This window comes from Eptatretus burgeri, chromosome 1 (genome assembly GCF_056783735.1).
Source record: "Eptatretus burgeri isolate ZD-2024b chromosome 1, Ebu_testis_v1, whole genome shotgun sequence".
Classification (NCBI taxonomy): domain Eukaryota; kingdom Metazoa; phylum Chordata; class Myxini; order Myxiniformes; family Myxinidae; genus Eptatretus; species Eptatretus burgeri.
In genome coordinates, this window is record NC_140961.1 from 25,987,151 (window position 1) to 26,009,156 (window position 22,006).

The 22,006-nt window shown below is 43.3% G+C and overlaps 1 protein-coding gene across 1 annotated transcript in view; it reads right to left on the reverse strand.

Annotated features, from left to right (window-relative positions):
- The window catches only part of LOC147034059 (fibroblast growth factor receptor 2-like), a 297,765-nt gene extending 295,205 nt beyond the window's left edge, over positions 1 to 2,560 (reverse strand). Inside the window, exon 1 of the mRNA XM_085875924.1 lies at positions 2,506 to 2,560. The gene's annotated coding sequence lies outside the window, so the exon portion shown is untranslated. The remainder of the gene's footprint in view (positions 1 to 2,505) is intronic.
- Between the last annotated feature and the right edge of the window lie 19,446 nt (positions 2,561 to 22,006).

Genomic DNA, 22,006 nt, shown 5'->3' on the forward strand with positions numbered 1-22,006 from the left:
CAACTCTACAAGTCCTGATGGAATACGAGCAAGGGTTTTGAAGTTCTATGGCCCTCAGCTTCTTACATCCCAACTTGTTCAATTGTTTAGGATTTTCTACAACACTGGGCACTTTCCCCCCAACGTGATGCAAATCATTGTCAACAAACAACTACAAGAATTCTTGGTAAAACACATCATCATTAAGGTTCCCGGGAGGGAGGCATTAAGTGTTTAGTCTTGGTGTCCGCGGTGCCTCGCTTTTTGAAGAAGTTTTCCAACATTATTGTTTTAATTTATATAATTATTTAGTTTTCAATTATTATTTGTTTGTTTTTTTTTTAACTTGAATTTTTAAAAATTATTTCAATTCTTTTTAATTCTCAATTATTTAATTTTTGATTCTAAATTATTAACATTTTCAATTATATAATTTTTCCATTATTTAATTTTTAATGATTTGATTTTTCCATTGTTTAATTGAACCATCATTTCAATGGAATAATGAACCTTTTGGGGGGGAAAAGAAATACATTTGTTTTCATTTTGAGGCAGAATTTCAACTGCTACCGATTGTTCCCGATATAGCCAACTCGTAATATTAGCCAATCAGCGATCTCTGACCACAGCCCTCTAGTTGCAGAACAATATGGCTTCCATCCAAATCACAGCACTTAATCAATAACATGTTCTCACATATCTTCATCTTATTATTTCTGATGCCTTTTACCAATGTGGAGAGGCTTTGAGCAGTTGCATTTGGGAAACTGTCAAACACTTAATCTCATTTGGTACATTGGTATTGGAGTTACACTGCAATATTGTGGAATTCATAGCATTCTCCTTCCATTCCATTCCATTCCATTGGGACCGTACTCTGTGCAGAGCGTTGGTGCTGCCGCAGCAGTCTCCTTGGCTATTAGGCACAATCCTGGACGGGTCGACACTCCGCCACAGGATACCAGCAAGCTGGCACTCATTTTGCCGACATCGAAAGGATGACAGGGAGAGTCAAGCCCACCTGGGATTAATTCAACAGTCAAGAGGGATTTGAACTCAGGATCCTGAGATCCCAAGACCACCACCTTAACCATTAAGCCAATACAATGCATATTCTCCTTTGGTTGTTGATACCTTACCTATCAGATGGAAAAATGAAAGTGACAATCGGAGGTAACTGTTGCACTTCCTAATGGAAGTGTTCTTTTGATGATGGCAACACATTATTTCTGATTTTTATTAATGACATTGCTGAATGCTGTCTCTCAGAGTTGTGCTGTTGTCTTAATGTACTAAAAGTGATTGCACTTGACATAATCTACTCGTTCACTCCTCAGGAAGTGTCAGCTGGGTGTTCGAACAACTCTATATATCGGATGAACAACTCTCTGTCCAGAGTAAAGCAATGTCTTCAGCAAGCAACCTCATCCCCTTTTTTGTGGTAATCCTCTGACCAACTGCATCACTTTTGATCTTCTCAGTATCATATCATGTGCACTCCTAGTCTCAACTAGAAATACTCCATTTAATCAATTCCAATCTGGCATGGTCAGTGTCTCATCCTTCTGCATTACATCATCTACTGCATTCAGGGTGTGAATGTTAAATATCCCAACAGTATCTTTTCTTCTACTATAAATGGATGAGAGATGAGGGATGAGGAGTGTGTGTGTGTGTGTGTGACATGTTTTTTTGTGGAGTTCCACTGGAGTGTTCTGATGTGGGGTGTGACACACCAAAATGATTGTCATGATCTCCTGAGTAGATTAGGCTAATTAACTACAAATAACCCGGAAGAATACCCATGTTTTAAACACACGCCATGTTAAGGTGTATACAGCAGCTTAATACGTCCTTCCATGGCATGGCATTCTAATTGCAAAATAAATAACAAAAACAATGACAACATTATAACAAAGCATATATTAACAATAATAATAGTAGTATAATTTGACAATAATAATAATAATAATAATGAATGTATAATCCCAACCCTGGCCCAAGCACATCTGGGCTTGGTGAAGGGCAAATTCATGCTCAAGTAGTTCAGTAGGCAAGTATGCTGCAAGACCGTGAAGACCAATGAAAATTTGGTTCACTGGACCAACGGGCCCACTCGTCTCTCACAAAAGATGCTCTGTGCCAGTAACCTGGCCAAATTTTCAGCTTCAAGATTGTGGGTTATGTCATCGATTATAGATGGATATAAATACAGTAAAAGGATAATTATGAGAATCAAGTTAGTTAATGGAAGGAAAGTAAGCTAATGGAGTGTGGATAAAGTATCAGCATGAAAGATCAAATGGTACCTATGCACTCCACCTAAAAGTGAGCAATCAAATACAAAGCCGAGATATGGTCTGATGAAATAGAGCTCAGCTGGCTTCCAAGATGGGTCTCAACTAGATTATGTCCAGGTGAAGGATTGTAAAGTGCCAAACCGCAATAATAAAATCCAAACAGTAGAACATCGCCGAACGGTTGTAACCTTCACGTTCATTCATTGCATATACTATCAAAAGGCACCTGACCCTCTTTCCAGCCTTTGGCCTCAGGAACACGTTATGGAGGACACCAAGAGAAGAGCAGCACAATCATCCCATGCAGTCATCTGTGGGACATTTAAAAAGCTTGAGGAATATAACACTCACAATTGGCCAAGAAATGTGAACGTTTCTTGGCCTATTGAATAACTTGTTCGCATAACGTTTTGAATGTTTCTTATGGTACCCAATCCATTTCTGAGCCTTTATCAGTTTAGTTTCTCAAATGACAAATTCAAGAATAGATTGAATTGGACACTCAGCAACCATTAGCCAAGATGCTTAATATTTCTTACGAGCAAAAAAATCATCCGTCGCTTCGCTGACAGGAATAGTAAGAGAGGGGTGGGGAGGGAGAGGAGGGAAGGGAGAGTGAGGATGGGGTGGGGGGGGAGAAAAAGGAGGGAGAGGTAGCGAGGAGGGGGGAGAGAGAGAGGAAAGAAGACAGAGTGAGGATGGGGAGTGAGGAGGGGTGAAGGAAGGAGGGAAGAGTGAGGAGGGGGAGGGGGAAAGAGAGAGGAAGGAGGGGGAGCGAGGATAAGGGGGAGTGAGGAGGAGGGGGAGTGAGGAGGAGGGGGAGTGAGGAGGAGGGGGAGTGAGGAGGAGGGGGAGTGAGGAGGGGGTGAGGAAGGAAGGAGAGTAAGGAAGGAGAGGAGAGTGAGGAAGGGGGGGAGGGGAGAGCGGCGCCTCACCACACATCACTATAATACTCTGAGAGGAGTGTGAGAGCGAGGAAAGGAGAGAGAGAAAGAGAAAGAGAAAGAGAAAGAGAAAGAGACAGAGACAGAGACAGAGACAGAGACAGAGACAGAGACAGAGAGAGAAGGTAAGGGGAAGAAAGGAGGGGGAGGTGAGGGAGGAGGGGTGGGGGAAGGGAAGGTAGCATGAGGGGAGGAGAAGGGAAGGTAGTGTGAGGGGATGTGAAGCGAAGGCAGCACGAGGGGAGGGGAAGGGAATGCAGCACGAGGGGAGGGGAAGGGAAGGCAGCATGAGTGGAGGGTAGGCAACGTAGCAGGGTGTTACTAGGGCGAAAGTGTTTTCAATCGTCGATTGTGAAAATGAACTCGTTGCTGTTGCAGACGTTGGTTTCTTTGAATCCACATTCTCAACCATCACGAATCGGTACTCTCTGGTGTTTGGTTTTCAAATATTTTCACATATTGGACATATTATATTAGAAAGATTGGCAAGGTCAATTGAACAAAGTGAGCATGCAACTTTCAGACCGTTTTCTTTAACCTTCCCAAAATATTTCCAAACTGTACTTCTGGACCTTTTGAACGACATGTTGTGAAAACTTTATAAGCTAATGTATTGTCTACCCGGCCATCAGCAAGGCAATCAGCACGCTTTACCAGGGAACTCTAAATGCCTTGCTGTTTATTTAAAAGGAACATGCTCTTGGGGGGGGGGGGTGTTTAGTTTGCAAGTGACTTGCTTTCTCTACTATGCTGCAAATGGGACGTCCAAGGAGCATGTTCCTTTTCAATTAATACAATAAAAGGCTGTGTGTAATCGGAGCATGTCCAACAGGGAAGAAAATATTTTCCCAGATAAAAACATGAATTGATCTGAATCAACATCAATTACGGTTCACGACTCGATTCCTTTTGATTTAAAATTGATTCCACCCACCACGATTAAGCACTCCAATAAAATGGTTGACAAGGAACGGCTGGCTTAGCAAGCGATTAGTGATCAGTTCTAACAAACAGTTCGTTTGTTGAGCGACTGCTGGTACTCTCCCACGGGTCTCTGCCGACTTTCTCAAAAATAAATTTCTGGTCGTTATTTGTTGGGCTTTGACTGTTAATTTTGTTGCTTCTATGTTTACTGTGTGTTCCTGGTTCAGTTTTGCTTCAAAACTTGTGTTACTTAGTGAGTTTTCGTCTATCTCGTCGTATAAGGCTTTCCTGAGGCCTACCCGTCTTTCTGTATATGTGCACAATCGTGTTTATTTGTATTTTCTTCTTATTACCATAAGTTTTTATTCTCTCCACTTTTCCCTCCACTTTCCTTCTATCCCTCCCAAATATACCCTCTGTGTCATGTGTTATAATGTAAAAAATACGAACAAATAAATAAATAAAAAACCATGTCCCCCCCCCTCACCTTTTCCCCCACATGACTTCCTGTACCGACTCTTCTTCCTCTTTCACACATGAGAATCTCTGAATTGCATCATAATTCACTACTCCTCTTCTTATTCTTATTCTTATTCTTATTCTTATTCTTATTCTTATTCTTATTCTTATTCTTATTCTTCTTATTCTTATTCTTATTCTTATTCTTATCCAAAAGACTGTTTTGAATTCGACCTTTCCTTCATCCCGTGTTTAAAACATCCAACTGTAACAACGTTTCTTTTCTCCATTCTCTTCATTGTATCCCTCATGTAATGTCTTTAATCGCATCTCTAACTGACTTAAAAAAAATAAAATTTTAATCCCAGCTTGCAATGCATGCTAGTGTTCCTTCAAAATTGTCCTTTTTTTCCAACTTCAGTGCCAATTCATCCCACCTCCTTAAATCTACCTCCTCCTAACCCCTCACATGTTATACCCTCTCCTTACCCCTCATCCTCCCTCTGCTCTCTGAACCTCTTCACCATCTTTCCACCCCCTGCTTTAACCAATACAAATTCACCATTCACCTCACGATTTTTTTTCTACACCACTTCCATGAAGTAATCTGATGAACTCTCAAACATTATTAATAATAATAATAATAATAATAATAATAATAATAAAAACGATCTCTTATAATGCTTCATCTTCCTCCTTCACACGTGTGGTACTCTTTACTGCATCATAATGCTTTACTCTTCTACGATTTAAACAGACTGCTCTCAATTCGACCTTTCCTTGATACCTTGCCTAAAAAATCCAACTGTGACAGCGTTTCTTCTCTCCATTCTCTGGATTCGCCTTGATTGCATCAATCAAGAAACGTGTTAAATCACATCTCTGACCGAAAACTTTTTAAAACCCCAGTTTGCTATGAGTGTTCGCTTTCCATCAACCATTCTTTTTTTCCAACTTCAGTGCCAACTCATCCCTCTCACCCCTCACTCTCAGAGCAACCATCACACTCTTCTCCCTCCAAGCCTCCCTCTCACGTTTCTCAAAAACTCTCCCTTCACCTTTCTCCCTCAACTCTCCCCACTCACCCTTCTCAAAGTTGCCCCCCCTCTCATCCACAAAGCTGCCTCCTTCCACTGCCCTCTCACCTCCATCTCATCACTCCACCTCCTCAAATCCTCAACTACCTTCTTCCCCCTCTCTTGCTCCCCACTCTCCCCCAGCACGACAGTCTTTTCTCCTCATCATCCTGCCCCCTCCCCGAGCTATTCTGAAATCCCCCACACTCTTTCAACAACCCTCCTTACCTCCCCTTCTCCTCCCTTGTTCTACCCTCCCCCTCCCCTCCCACCCACTGCACCCAAAGCCTCCTCCCCTCCCTCTTCATTAACAGTGTAGACCTTAAATATCTGGGGCTTTCGCTCAAACCTTTCAGATCTTTCCATGCAGGTTGCCACTGACAAACCAGACATTATCTACCAAACAAACTTTCCTCTCGAGAGACGTCTCTGACTCCCAAGTATCTCTCCCTGGTTACTCCCTCCTCCGGTATAACAGACCTGAGCCTCGTCCTGGTGGAGAAATTGCTCTCTTTATCAAAGACTCTATTCCTCACTCTCCATGCGCTGTCCTCACTCCCCCATGCCCCCAGAAATACCTCTGGGTATGGCTTCCCCTCCACTCCCACTTCATGTTTATATGTGTACTGAACCGTTCACCAAACAGTGATGACTCCATCTTCACCTCAGTTTCCGAAAATATGGACCAACTGCCATATTCTCTTCCAAACTCTCTCTTCATCATATGTGGTGACTTCAATTGTCATCATGCCAGTTGGCTAGGTGTGGGTAGCTCTCTCACCTGTCATGGCACTTCAGCAAAAGCTTTCTGTGACTCATTGGGACGAACTCAATCAGTCAATTTCCCAAACCGGATCTCAACAAATGGTACTCCATCTCTTCTGGATCTGATTTTGACAAATTTCCCTGAATATATCTGTTGCTCTTTCTCCGCTCCAATTGGTTCTTCTGTCCACGTCCTTGTCAAAGTGACATCTCTCTGGCCATTATCAGAGAACCACCTCACCGCCGTCGAGTCTGGCATTTCACTCAAGCTGACTGGCAGGGTCCCCAAGCAGCCATTAAACTTATAGACTGGTCTCCTATCGCTACTTTCTCCAACATCAACTCATCCTGGGAATTCTTTCAAAGAAACTTGCTCTCCCTCATGTACAAATTTATCCCCTCTCGTCTTCAGTTGTCCTACCCTTCCTCACGCCCATGGTTCACTGAAGCTTGTGGTGAGGCCGTTGTCCTGAAACAACTTGCTTTTGCCTCATGGAAAGCAAACCCAACTGAGGGTAATCTCAGTTCCTTCCGTAGAGCTCGGAACAAGTGTGCATCTACCCTCAGGAGAGCCAGAAAACAACATCTTTCTAAGCTCAAGTCTGAACTTTCAAACTTCTCTTCCTCCTCCAAATCCTGATGGCATCTAATCATATCTGTTTCTGGTATATGTTCTCCCTCCATCCCCTCCCTTTCCTCAAATGGCTGCACTGCTGATACCGTATGTGAAAAGGCTGAACTCGGTGTTTGCATCGAAATCTTGTGTCCAAAACCCATCGCTTCCTCTATGCACCTTACCCAGTCGCACCCAACTGTCCCTGGACTCTGTGTCCTTTTCTCCTGACAAGGTGGAGAGCTTGCTGTCAAACCTCGACTCAGATTCTGCAACCGGTCCAGAGGGCATCAGCCCACATGTCCTAAAAACCTACTTATCTGCTCTTGCTCACCCTCTCTCTGTTCTATTCTATTCTATTCACCCTCTCATCAAGGTCATCTGCCATCTGCTTGGAAATCAGCAAACATTACCACCCTGCATAAAAAAGGTGCAAAAACAGATCCTGCAACTACAGACCAATCGGCCTTCTCCAAATCATCAGCGAGGTTATGGAATCCATCATCTCTTCAGACATTAAATCCTTCCTCTTCTCCAATGGGCTGATTTCTGATCATCAATTTGGTTTCAGAACAGGTCACTCTACCGTGGATATGATGCTTCTGCTCTCCCAACAATGGATGGAAGTCCTCAATGCTGGACATGAAATCAGAGCCGTATCTCCAGACATATCAGATGCTTTTGACACGGTCTGGCACCCTGCACTACTCACCAAACTCTCTTCCAATGGTATCCAAGGCCATCTCCACTCATGGCTCACAGACTTCCTCTCCTGTGACAGTCAACGTGTGGCCCTAAATGGAGTTCTTTCAACCCCTCTTCCTGTGCAGGCTGGAGTTCCTCAAGGTAGCGTTCTGGGCCCTGTTCTTTTTCTGGTTTTCATCAATGATCTCTCTGACTCTCTGGAAAATCCTCTATATCTCTTTTCTGATGACTCCACCCTCTGCCGTACCATCTGTCATCCCTCAGACCGGCAAGCAGCATCTTCTTCGTTTATTAAAAAAAAAAATTATAATTAGCATGGCACTGGCCATGGTGGGAGGACGTATTAAGCTACTTTATATAGCTTAACATGGTGTGCGTTTCAAACATTGGAATTGTAACAGATTTTTTGTCATATAGTCGAATCTTAAAAGGTCTAGACTCTACAGGATCTGCAGTCTTAGTGGTTTTTTGGGGGCCTTTTGGGACCTCTGGGACTTTTGGGTCCTTGGGAGCTTTTTAGGACGTTTGGGTCCATGGGAACTTTTGGATCCTAGGGGACTTTTTGGGCCTTTTGGGTCCTCAGGAACGTTTGGAACTTTTGGATCCTTAGAAACATTTTGGGACTTTTAGATCCTTGGGAACTTTTGGGACTTTTGGGTCCTCGGGACTTGGGGGGTCTTAAAGGGTCTTCAAAGTTCGAAGGGGTCTCAGTAGTCTCCAGGGTCATAAGGTACATTCCAAGAGTACGTAATTAATGAAGACGTACGTAATTAAGACAAAAAGTATGACACACACACACACACACACACACACACACACACACACACACACACACACACACACACACACACACACACACACACACACACACACACACACACACACACACACACTTATATATGTGGTCAGGGAGAAAAAAAAATAGTTGAAATTATCTTGTATTTACATTTAATGGTGACTATTTTTGGGAAAGGCTTGGTTCCATTACAGCCAGAGCTGATCAGTAAATTTGTGGCTTGAAAGAAAGGTTCTCTGGTGAACTTACATAAAGGGCCTTCTATGGATTACACATGAAGATATGTCTGACATTTTGACCTCCGACTCCTTCCTCTCCCTCATCACCACTTTCCTAATGCTAAATGCCACTTCTACCCCAACACCCTCCCCTTTCTTCTATTGGCTCCCAAACTTATTTTTGTCTCCCACTACTTCTCTGACATCCTTACTATACTTTCTCTTTTCTATAATTTTTTCATTTATTCCTTTTTTCAATATTTCTGTTCTCAATTTACAAGATCCACCCCTCGATCCCTAAATTAACAGGATAACCCAGAAGTAATGTACTTTCATTTGAGCTCTCTGCATTCAATCCCAAAACCGAACTATGAACACTGCTTCGCAGGCATCACTCAGTGGCACAGTCCCTCAGATGGACAATAAAAGATGGGGACTCGACCATTACATTCGATGTAAAAATCCCCCAGGAATCTCTTTTGCAAGAGTAAGCCATTCCATTGTGCACTGTTAACATGGCCAAGATCTAGATTTCAGCCCTAACCTTCAGACCTTGCCACAGAGTGATGACTTGTCCATGAGGATTGCTTCTCAGTCATGGAAAGGTTTCACGACTTTTCAGGAGTATCTCAATACCTACTACTCCCACACTCCCCACCAGTCCCCCACCCTCCCCCACCCCCTCGCTCCCAAGGGTATTACGTATGTAGGTTAGTAAGATTTTAGGAAACATATGGCCCTTACGTTTTTGGTTTTTCTCCAAAAACTTCACCTGAATACTTTCTGCACACTCTTTTACATCAATGTTAATCTTTGTGGGAAAATAAGTCACCCTTATTTAATTTATTTATCTCTCCATTAGACCACAGACTTAGTGATCACTCCCAATATGTAACATTTTATTTGCCTCCATTCAGAATGTGAAACTTGTTTTACTTTCCCGCCAAATGAAAATTGAGGATTTTAAAAATTCCACCTACTAGGTTGTTAACCGTTGGCCTATGTTGACCTCAAAAGTAATTGTTGATTGAATTCAATGACCAAATATGCAACTCCTCTTCAAATTTCGAGTCAATCGGATGAAAAAATGACAATTTTAGAAATCCGGCCTATGCTGACCTTTTGGCCTATGTTTTCCTCAAAAAAATTGATGGTTGAATTCAGTAACCTGATATGCAAATCCTCTTTAAAATTTCATGGGATGAAAATGCAGGACTTTAAAAATTCCACCTAAGTTGTTGACCTTAGGCCTTTGTTGACCTTTTGTAATATGTTGACCTCAAAAATAATAGGTGGTTGAATTTAATGACAAAATATGTGATGCCTCTTCAAGTTTCAAGTCGATCGGATGAAAATTGATAATTTTAGAAATTTGGCCTAATTTGACCTTTTGGCCAATTTTGACCTGAAACATCGTTGGTGGTTGATTCCTTGACCTGATATGCAGATCCTCTTCAAATTTGAAGTCAATCAGATGAAAATTGTGGATTTTAGAAATATGAAAAAGTTGTTGACCTTTGACCTATGATGACCTTTCGACTTCAAAAAAAACTTTTGACCTTTGGACTTCAAAAATAAATAGTATTCTGTCAGACCACCAACTCCACCATCTGATGAAGTTTCGTGAAGATCGATTTAAAATTTTGATCTGGAGGCAATTAAAGGTGAGCGGACAAACAAACAGAAGCAATCAACATACTTGTGAATTTTTTTTATTTTTGCGAAGTAATAACAAAGTTGACTGACCAATATACTTGAAAAAAATCTTTGATTTTGCAAGTAACAAACAGACAAGCAGAACAACAAAGTTGACCGACCAATATACTTGAAAAATCTTTGATTTTTGCAATTAACAAGAAAGACGTTGCGCAGAGCATGATACTTGCAGAATACCTGAAACAAATTTGACCATAAAAATCAATTGGTGGTTGAATTCAGTGAACAAACATGCAAATCATCTTCAACTAGAAGGGCACTCGGTAGAGCACATACCTCTGCCACACAATGCTGATCCACGAGAACATAGGCCCATACATTTTGAAATATGCTACATGTCATTTTTGGCACTCTCTCTCAATGGTGAAGAATCACCTTAAAAATTAAATAATTCTCGTATCCAGATCCGGATTCGGATCTTCACCAAAACTGAATCAATTCCTTCTTGTCACACAACAAACGTGTCCACCAAGGTTCGTCCAAATCCGTCCACAACTTTATAAGATATCGTGCTATATATTGTTTTTGGCCCTATCTCTCAATGGTGAAGAATCAATTAAAAAATTATAGTAGCTGGATCCGGATCTGAATCTTCACCAGAATCTAATCAGTTTGTCCTTGTCACACACCCACCCTATTCACAAAATTTCATTTGGATCGGTAGATAACTTTTGAGATATCCTGTACACAAACAGACAAACAAACAGACAGAAAGAGGTGAAAACATAACGTCCTTCTCCTTCGGTGGCGGAGGTAAATATAAAGTCAATCGGATGAAAATTGACAATTTTAGAAATTCGACCTTCACTTCACCTTTGATGGGTTGACCTCAAAAATAGTTGCGTTCCTAATTCAGTGATGCACTCACTATCCAACAGCTGTTTAATATTCAAGTTCATAGGATGAAAATTGGGGATTTTACAAATACCCTCTTAGTTGTTGACCTATGGCCTATGTTGACCTTTTGGCCAATGTTGATCTCAAAAATTAATTGGCTGGTTGAATTCAATGACCTAAAATATAAATCCTCTTAAAATTTCAAGTCAATCGGATGAAAATTGAGGATTTTAGAAATTGCACCTAAGGATTTTAGAAATTGCACCTTTGGCCTATGTTGACCTATTGAGCAATGTTGACCTCAAAAATAATTGGTGGTTTAATTCAATAAGCCGATTTGAAAATCTTGTTCAAATTTCTCGGCAATCAGATGAAAATTGAGGATATTAGAAATTTGATAAATTTATTGCCCTTTGGCCAATGTACCTTTTGTCCTAAAAAAAAAACCAACAGGCTTCTTGCCTCTGACAAACTCTAACGATATGGTAAGGTTTTGTGAAGATATATATATATATATATATATATATATATATATATATATATATATATATATATATATATATATATATATATGTTACACACATATGTGTAGTACAATTGTTCATCCTCTGTCAGAGCACAATGACGTATTGGGTCGACAGTAAAAAAAAAAAGAGTGGCCTCGAGGAAATCAAATGATGCAGCAATTATCTAAAATAGCAACAGCGAAAGCAAATTGGATCATATGAAAGTCTTCAACAAAAAAAAAATCAATGCTCTTTCCAAAATGTTCAATCCACTTCCAAGGAGAAAAGGCTTTAAAAAAATTGATTTAGCTCTGCAGCTGCGCTCACACTCTTTCTGAAAAGAACGGTTTGAGGGTGCTCTATTTCACTGGAGTTGCAATTATCTAATTGTTGTTAAATAAATGTGAATTTCAAACAGAATGAAGAAACTTGTTAGCAATGTGCTGCAGTGGCACAAAAAATTGTTATAATGATGTTTATATAATGTTAAAATCTGCTTAACCCAACAACTATATCACATACTAGCTGGAGTACTCGGCGTTGCCCAGGCAAAAAAATAGGAATGAGAAAGGGGTAAATTTTGGTGCTTAATATATATATATATATATATATATATATATATATATATATATATATATATATATATATATATATATATATATATATATATATATCACATTGATATATCACATTCAATTTGGACACATTTCACATTTCTTTGTCGTTGTCAGCGTTCGTCATCAGTGAGTGCTCCAGTGCCTCGGGGTGGACCACATTGCGTGTCTGACTGTTGGGTGCCAGGATGCTGAGCTTCACTGCACTGCCGGTCTGAGAGGCAGCCACATACAGCTGGCGGTGGGAGAAGCACAGGACAGAGAGTTCGACACCGATTGCCTTGTACGTGTCACCTTGAGCATTGTTATTCGAAATTGCAAAGCATGGCTTCCAGGGAAACTGAAATCGGCGAAACTGGAAGGGCAGCTCGGAGTCGGACGGAATGAGTGGGATCCTCGGCAGAAGGACGACTTCTCCTTTATATGGTCCACAGAAGATGGTGGCCTCAATGATGTTGGCATGCAGGCGGGTTCGGATGCAGCGTGTGCCATTGGTGGTCTTGGGTGGCTTCATGTTTCACAGGAACATGATGGGCACACCGAGTTTCAGCTTGAAGAGGTGTGGTGGCATTCCTGACAGCTCGGAAGAATTGAGCAACTCAACAGGGGAAGTGACTGCCTCCTCATCACAGATGGCACTGTCCACAGTCTTGTAGATCCTCTCATCACTGGGGAACTCTTCCATGAGCCAGTTGTTGAGCTGGTTGACATTGGTGTTCAGCGGAGAGAGAATTGCATGCTCAGCCAGCCACTCAGACCTGACTCCATTTGTGGTCAAGCAAGGGTAGACTTCAGCCTTGAGCTCCTCCAGTGTGGAGATGACCTTACCCAGTCCAGGAGGAATTGTGATCGTATCTGGTTTAGCCACAAATGGGATCTGTCCATTGCCAATTTCCAGGAGCTGCTTGGAGAAGTTGGTGGCCCCTTCATCACCACACAGGTGAGTTCGCATGTTGGTGGTCAGGTGCTTGACAGTCACATGACGCCACAGGTGGGACGTCTTCAGGCTGCCGTTGACAATGTTGGATCTGGTGCCTCTCTTGACCACTGGAAGGATCTGCCGGAAGTCTCCACAGAGTAGTGTGGGGATGCCTCCCATGGGTTGCTGGACTCTTGTGATGTCCTGCAGTGTGCGGTCTACAGCTTCATAGGCTGCCTTGTGAGTCATCGGGGCCTCATCCACAATGATGGCAGCAGCATCTTTGATGACCTTGGCCAATGCTGTTCCATGCTTGATGCTGCATGTTGGCTGCTCTTTGAGGTGCGTGTCGAGTGGGATCTTGAAGGTGCTGTGCAGCGTTCGTCCTCACTGGAGCAGTGTTGCGGCTATTGCACTGGATGCAGTAGCAAGAGCAATCTTGCCTCCTGAGCAAATCTTTTTCAGTATCGCGTTGATGACGAAACTCTTGTCTGTGCCTCCCGGTGCATCAAGGAAGATGATGTTGCTGCTCCTGTTGCCATTGATGATGCTACCTTGCTGCACCAGTTAGAGGACTGCATTGTAGACCTGATGCTGGTCATCTGTCAGGTGCTGTTGGAGGCCATCAGCCTGGACAGACAACTGCTCTTGGTTGTAGTCCACTTCCCTGAAGTACTCTCTCTCGAGCCTATCTTCTGTGCCCCTCTCTTGTGTAGTTAGGTCATACGAACTGAGATGACGGCTGCCCACCATGGTCACCTTGTCCTCGAGGGAGCAAAGTGCAAGGTTGTAGACCTCTTCGTTGTAGTCAGCATCAGAATTGCCAACATTGTGACAGGGCTGGAACAGGTAGTCTTCAGAGAGGAGGTCACGGAACTGAACCCAGAGTATGCATGGATTGCTAGGGAAACAGGTGGTGAGGATGACCACCATGAGACTCCTGAGGTTTGGTGCAGACTGGCTGATGCCTGCCTCCTCCATAGCAAGGTGGAGGTGCTCGTCATTTTCCATGAGTCCCCTTGCGAGACAGGCTTCACGGAAGGACAATTCCTGGCCATCCACAGTTCTCAGAGCAGTGAAGGAGGAGAGGCCACAGACTTCAGTCAGGAGAAGTCGAACGTTGTAACAGTCACCCTGCCTCAGACTGATGCTGTAGATGCGGCCAATTGCCGGAGCCTTCCAGATTGCATGTGGACCTTCGACCACCTCTCCTCACTTGCGACGGGCCCACTTCTTGCGCGACTTGTCCCACGTGTAGGACTCAGGCACCTCATGGTATTTGAGCATCTTGACAAAATCGTTATGACTGCAGAGGTCGAATAAGGCAGTCAGCGTTGTGGCTGGCGGTGGTCACTGGGTCCTCTCAACAGCATTGTCCACATTGAAGTAGACTTGCTGGCCATTCTCAAGGTGGACAGCTAGGCCAATGACTGGAGGGAAATTCTCGGAAATTGGGTGCTCCAGGATCCTCCAGACTGCCTCGCTGCTGCCGACGTAGCGTGCATTCTGGAACTGAGCTACCTCATCCACTTGACGGTTTCCGGCCTCCTCATTGGCTCGCTGCAGTTCAAACACTGCCCGATCAGTCCCCTTTGTGACATACTTTGTGACATACTTGATGCTGTTGATGCTGGAGCAGATCTCAACGTTGATGTGGCAATTGAATTGGTGGCGGAGGAACGGGTTTGAGGATACCACTCACTGGTTGGTGACTGCCCGTACCACCCATTTTCCCTGCTGGTGCATCTTTATCACACCAGTGTGACTACCATCTTCTGGCTTGAGACAGCGATACTTGGGGTAGCTGTCATTTCCTTGCTCAGTGCTCTGCAGGAATGGCTTTGGGAAACCCTTTGAGCACTTGCGGTCCTTCATGCAAGGGCTGTTATGGTTGAGGTTTCTGCATGGACCGTGGATCATGTGTGCCATGACCATCTTGTGCAGCTCTGGATCTTGCTCCTTGTTGGGAATCTCAGCACTGATGACCAGATCAATGTCTTCGGGCTTGACCTTGTCCTCTGGAGTGACCCACAGGAGGATGTGGGCATGAGGAAGACCACACTTCTGGTACTCAATGGTGTACAGGAAGGCTCTCATCTTCCCAAAAGCTCCCTTCTTTAGTAGTTCCATGAGCTTCTTGTTCTTTTGGCGAAAGACACGGGCAACGACGTCTCTGCAATCGTGAGGTTCTTGTCCTGGCAGGAGGTTTACCTGGACCTCGGTCCATTTGGGATTCATGGTCATCATGATGAAGAAGTCAGGCCTTCCTATGCGACGCACATAGGCCATGGCATCACTCTGTTTCTCATGCATCCACCTCGGCCCACCAGTATATGTTGCTGGAAGGACGACCCTTTTTCCAACATTGCGAAGGTCACCATCGCTGGCCATGGGGCTGTCATGGAGGTTGTCGTAGTTATCAGCAAGCAAGTTGTTTTGCTCCTGGCGGATAAAGCCCAGTCGCTCTGTCTCGATCTTGCAATAGACATCAACCAGAAACTGCTGAAAGAGTCAACACATCTGCAGTATGTGGTTGCCCTCTCTCACCATGATGTGGTAGCTATAGTACTGCAGCTGTGTGAATTTTCGTCCATCCTGTCCAGCAATCCTGGCCACCAGATGGATGATGCAGCCATCTTTTCCATATCGGAACACTATGGGATACTGGAGTGCATCATAAGATGTATGCAGCTCACTGATCCTTTTAAGTCTCCCATCGCGAAGTCTGAGGACAATGTCTCTGGGTTGTGTTGGCTCATTGTCCATTAGGATGGCGACTTCTGGTGCAGACTGGGCATTGTAGCAGTGTGTGTGCTCTCCTTGTGGTCGCTTGTTCTCTCTGATGATGATCTGGCGCTCTTCAGAGTTGCCTCCTTCTGCAAGTACATCTCTTGCAGTCTTGAGCTTATGGACCAGATGGTTATTCTCATGAAACCACTTTGTGAGCATCTCAAGGATGTGTGGTTTGAGGCCGCTGTGGTTCCTGGCAGCGAGCTCCTTGGCGTGCGAGTCCAGGAAGTAGACCTGTAGTAACTTTGGCTGGCCCTCTTCAGGCAGGAGCAAGCTGCCAATGCGGTGGAACACTTGACCTTGGATCCGGAAGCTCGGGTTCCAGCCCTGGACTTCAGCTTCCTTGTGCCCGAAGCTCATCATCGCAAAGCTGCCATTATATGTCCAAATGTTGTCAAGGAAGTGCTTGCTGAGGGGTCCTTCGCCTGAGAGAAGTTCCTTCAGCAAGAGAGGAAGGGCAGGAGAGGGCTCAAGGACGACCTTGCCATCGCTGCAGCACACACCTTTGGTATCTCCCTTGAACTTGTAAGCAGAGCAGTGGGTGCAGACTTGGTCCATTCGGCCGATGTCTGCATGAGTTGTTGGGTCAGCCGGGTCATACGTGAATGCCACCCTGTTGGCATTGTTGTGCCCTTGTGCCCGGGCCAGTGCTCGTTGTTCTGCGATGCGGTGACGCATTGCCTCAAGTCTTGCATCACACTCTTCCTTAGTCTCACTTGCTCGCTGCTGCTGTTGCTGCTGTGCCTGTTCATTGAGCCTGGCTGATCGCTCCTCTTCAGTCCCATTTTGTCGCTGCTGCTGTTGCTGCTGTGCCTGTTCATTTAGCCTGGTATCTTGCTCCTCTTCAGTCTCCTGTTGTCTCTTAGTGTGTTTTCGCTTAGCTGCAGCTGCCTTGGGACCAATGGAGCAGTTCCTTTTTCAGGGAATCTAAAATCAGAAAGTCAAATTTTGATCAGAAACTTTGTAAACGTTCACTGGTCTGTCTTTGTCTTATTTTGATCAGGTTGTGAATCAAAAAAGAGTCGCGACAAAGAAAATCAATCAATTGCGGCATAAAAATTGAAACGGCCAAAAAAAAAAAAAAATTGACGAATGGTTTTTTTCGATTTTTGAAAGAGCAGGTTGCGGGTCACCAAACATGTTCTGAACATTTATTAATCTGATTATATGTACATTAAATAGTTCGATGCAAACTATTGTGGTTGCCTAACTATTGGGAAAATTAATGATATTTAACTCCGAAGTTGTTATTTCTCGAGGCTGTTGAAAAAAACAGCCGCGTGCCCATATATGGATGGTGACGTCACGTTCTCCAAAAACAAAGCGGACGCTCACTCGCTCATTGAAGAAGTGTCCAGTTCAGCGGGCCGTTCTTTCGCTTTTATTGAGCTTGCAACTGTCTATATTATCCTTTTGTATTTTGAATTATTGTAGAACAAAGTTATTTGGATATTTGTACATCATGCCTCGTACGTGTGTCGTCATGTTTTGTGAAAATGGCTGGAAAACGGGTAATCGCTCCCACCGATTCCCGAAGGAATCAAACGTTCGCCGGCAGTGGATAAGATTTGTACAAACAAAACGAGCGAATTTTCCTCCAAAGAAAACGGGTAAAGAGGATCCTTTGGATAGACTTGTCATTTGTGGTGACCATTTCACAACCGAGGATTACGAAGGCATAAACACATCTGATCACCACTCTGTGAATATGAGTTGTTGGTTGACAAGTTCTCCAGATACTGCTCTGTCACAGAATCAATTGTTGAGTTTAAGTGAGAAAAACCTTTAAATGTATTCTTAAAGAGTACATGGAAAAACACATAAATAAAGTTTCTGAAAAACACAAGCATGAAAAAAAATTCTCAACAAATCAACTTATTGTTGATTAAATTACTTTTTTTTAACAGCATCAGCAAATTGGGCTATTTCATTTCAATTGTAAAAAATTGATCAATTTTCCACTTTTTTGCTAAATTTGGTAGAATATTTCCCAATGAGGCTAAACATGTTTTGGTATTTATATGCCACAATAATCTCTTGAAAGTTGGGGTTTGTTCTAACTGTTCACTTTTGCTGGGGTCAAGCTCAGCTGTCAGAAAGACTTCAACGCCAAGGCTACGGTGTATAATATATTTGGGTCCATTATTGATTCATTCTATTTCTGACTCTTGAGTGACTAGAGGGTTAAAAATTATTATATCAAATCACAGATGAATCAAACTTTACATTAATTTATGCATCGAACAAGAAAATGAAAATCTACAAACCAATCTGTCTGGTGGAGCCTGTCAGTGTGAACTGCCGGACAGTCAGTCCTGCCACTTGTACATGAAATAGGCCGTTTTCTGTCACTTGCAAGTGGCTCAAATTTATATGGCTCAGGGCCAGAAACTCCATAGTATAAATTCCCATCATCCTCCGACTCGTCCTCGGCAATATCGGAATGAAAACACTCAATTTCATCAACGCTGAAATCACTCTCTGATCCGCATCTCGCCATTGTTCGCATGCTGTTTCCGAATGTTCACGAAGTTTTCGGAGAACGTGACGTCATAGCATCTTCGGTAAATTCCGGTCTGTTTTTCGATCACTGACAAAAGTTTTGACCCAAAAGTTAATTTTAGCATATTTTGAGTTTCAAATGTAAGAAAATAATTGCCCAACGATTATTAATGTGATTACAACCTTCGAATCACGCGGTCATCAGCGACCCAAAACCTGCTCTTTAAACATCTAAGGTGTGCTGTAGTACCTCTGAGACGTGCTGATTCCGAATATGCCTTTAGTTTTGCTCTGGGATGCGTAGTTCTCCAGTTATAAGAGGACAAACAAACATACACCACTACTTTTATGTTTAGAAGCAATGTAACTAAAACAAAATTTTGCACAAATCAGTAAAATAATGCTCCACAAAATTGTACATGTCGCCCCACTACGGCCAGCAATAACAAATCATTTTTGTGTGTCAGAAACAATTCATGTCCATCCAGTTGGAACCCAATAAATCCAGTCAACATGTTTTTGAAATCAAATCCTGACAATAACATGAAATGGGGCATCATCCCAAATTGCCAAGACTCCAGGAATGTCAGGCTGCATTTGAGGCTTTGAGCCCAGACGGTTCTTTATCAATTCGATCCTTTGTTACAATGTATCAGATAGCTCTGTCACAGCTCACATCAGAAAGAAGTCAAAAATCAATTACAAACCCAGAGTTCATAGAACACCTTACTCTATGCAATCTTGAGAAAAAAGGATATGAGCGGGGTCTGCGAGCAGCAAATTTGATTGATCGAGATGATGAAAAATGCCATAATATTTTGTCTAAGTTCTGATAAACGGAAGGGTTTTTAAAGTGCCAATAAGGTGATTGCGTTCCACAGTTTTCAGGTATATAATTTAACTTAAATAAAATAAAGATTTTGAAGGTTGCAGAAAAAAAAATTCGGAGTTTACCACCATTGATGAAGCATCTTTTATACCACCTTACTTAACATGTTACATTAATTATTCGTGCATGTTGTTTGTGTCCTTTATGAAGTCATTAAGAAGTAAGTTTTTTGTTTGAAATGATTTTCAATTTTGTTTGACTCCAAGAGAGACAGGCAGGGTAAAAAAAATTATATCTCATTCCTCTCTGCGCATCGCTGCACATCGTCTGCGCTCCTCTCATGCGCACAATCAGGACCTATTCCGAGCCAAAGTACTGTTAAACTACAAGGTGTTTCAAAAAGATTAACACAACTTTGACTTCCTGCTATTTCTTTGTTTTTTGACCAATACCGTTTTCCTTTTCAGGGTTTGGTGGTCATATCATAGTACTTGTTCTCTGGGAAAGCAAGGAATTTGTGGGGTGTGGCAAAAGGCAAACAATATTACAGAAGAAGACACAATGCAGAGTTATCCACGATAGTTCTTACACAGTCTTAACTAACGCTACGACAGGTGCCATCTCGCGCGTGCATGCACGCACACACACACACACACACACACACACACACACACACACACACACACACACACACACACACACACACACACACACACACACACACACACACACACACACACACACACACAAGGAAAATTAGAGATACCACAGAGAGAAAGAAACAGATGAGGATTAACGACCTCTCAATACCTGGCATGACGGCAGACCAGCGCAGCCCAGAAGGCTTAGGAAAAGGGAGGATGGAGCAATGCTGAGAGTGTCTAGGGTGTGGGAGTCTGAGGTGCGAGTGTAATGCATCGTGGGGGTGCGGCGTAGTGCAAGAGGAAAAATGTGATGTGCAAGCCAGTTCAGTTCGCTCATTTAGTTTGCTCTTGGGTCCTGCCCTAAGAAGAACAGTTGTTCGGGCTTTGCCCGTGTTGCTTGCTCTTTTTGTGTCCACAGTAGAAGAGGGATAGAAGGTAGAAGAATGATATGCGAGAAGAAAGACCCTATCTTATTCGTGGAAGAATCTGTACTTGTAAGTGTCGATGTAATCCAATGAGCATCGATTGGAATGGAGCAGCCCCGGATAGGAGCAGCAACGCGTGACCCCACACTTGGTCACTTCGACTCGCGGCACTCCTCACTTCGTGCTGACACTTGTTCTCCTCGCGCTGCCTGTCTCCCCAGCGAGGTCCGATGTCTGGCAAGCGCTGCTCTGGCTCGTTTTCTCCCTGTCCCCGATGATCTGCCAACTCCGAACTGCTCTCCGATCTCCAACAATGAACTGCTCTGAACTGCTCCAGACGAAGAGAGGAGCCACAAATTGGATCAAATTGGGCTGTTAGCAAAATCACATTTCCACATTGGTCCATAGCGGTCGTAGCCATGCCCTGCCATGCCAAGAATGCAAAAATGGCTCAGTTGCTCGCTGACCTGGTCATGCGTTGGAGCTCTGACTTTAACATGGGGCCATGGTTTTTGGAAGCACTCTCCAGCCTGGAGCATGCACTGGCCTCCATTCAAATGTGGGATTTTTGGGAAATCCCTGCACCACCCGTAGGTCCTTAAAGGAGCTCAAGCACATGTTTGCACTCTGAGTTATGCCCCAAAATAACCCGACCTACATCTCCTCCATGTCCTTTGAGGCAATGGTGAGAGTTTGATGACCATATGGAAGTTGCAGTGGTTATAAAGTGGCGCAAACATGTGGCGTTTGCAGTGAGAGAGGATTGCAATGTGGCATTGTGGTGAAGAGGTTGAAGTTCCTTAAAATGAGATGGTGAATAAAGGTCTTGTTTGTAAGCGTGAGTTGTTGCGGGGATTTTTTCGTAGTCTTAAAAAGTGGTTGTGGTGAGCATGTTATAGCTTGGTGAACGGTATGAAGGTCTGAGGCGAAATGGTGGTTGAGAATTAGCATGCAATTTTGAATGGCAAATTGGTGCGCCCAGGCATGGGAGGCGCTCACAGTGCGAATATACTGGAGGCGCTCACAGTGCATCTGCTTAGTTTCTATTGAATGGCGTCCTTGCTGGCGTCTATTGAATGGCGTCTCTCATTTTGTGTGAGAGAAAGAGGTGTAGCAAAGAGGTGAAAGAACTGCAAGGGTTCAAGGTTAAAGAAGTATAAGAGGTCTAACTGAAAGAGTCCCACGCAAATAGTCTTTCTCCTTCACTCACGAGACATATGTAAGGGACAAATTAATACACATAGTATTGAAATAACTGCCTTGGGATCGCTGTGTGTTGTGTGCCATTGCCTTGGAGGCATGCGGTTTTACAGAACTGCAAATATATATATATATACTGAAACGCAAAAGAAACTTACCTCCTTTTAAACCTTCAAATATCAACAATAACACTGCGTGTAGTAAATGTGTGAACTTAGTTGTGAACAATAGTGTCCTCACAGTCA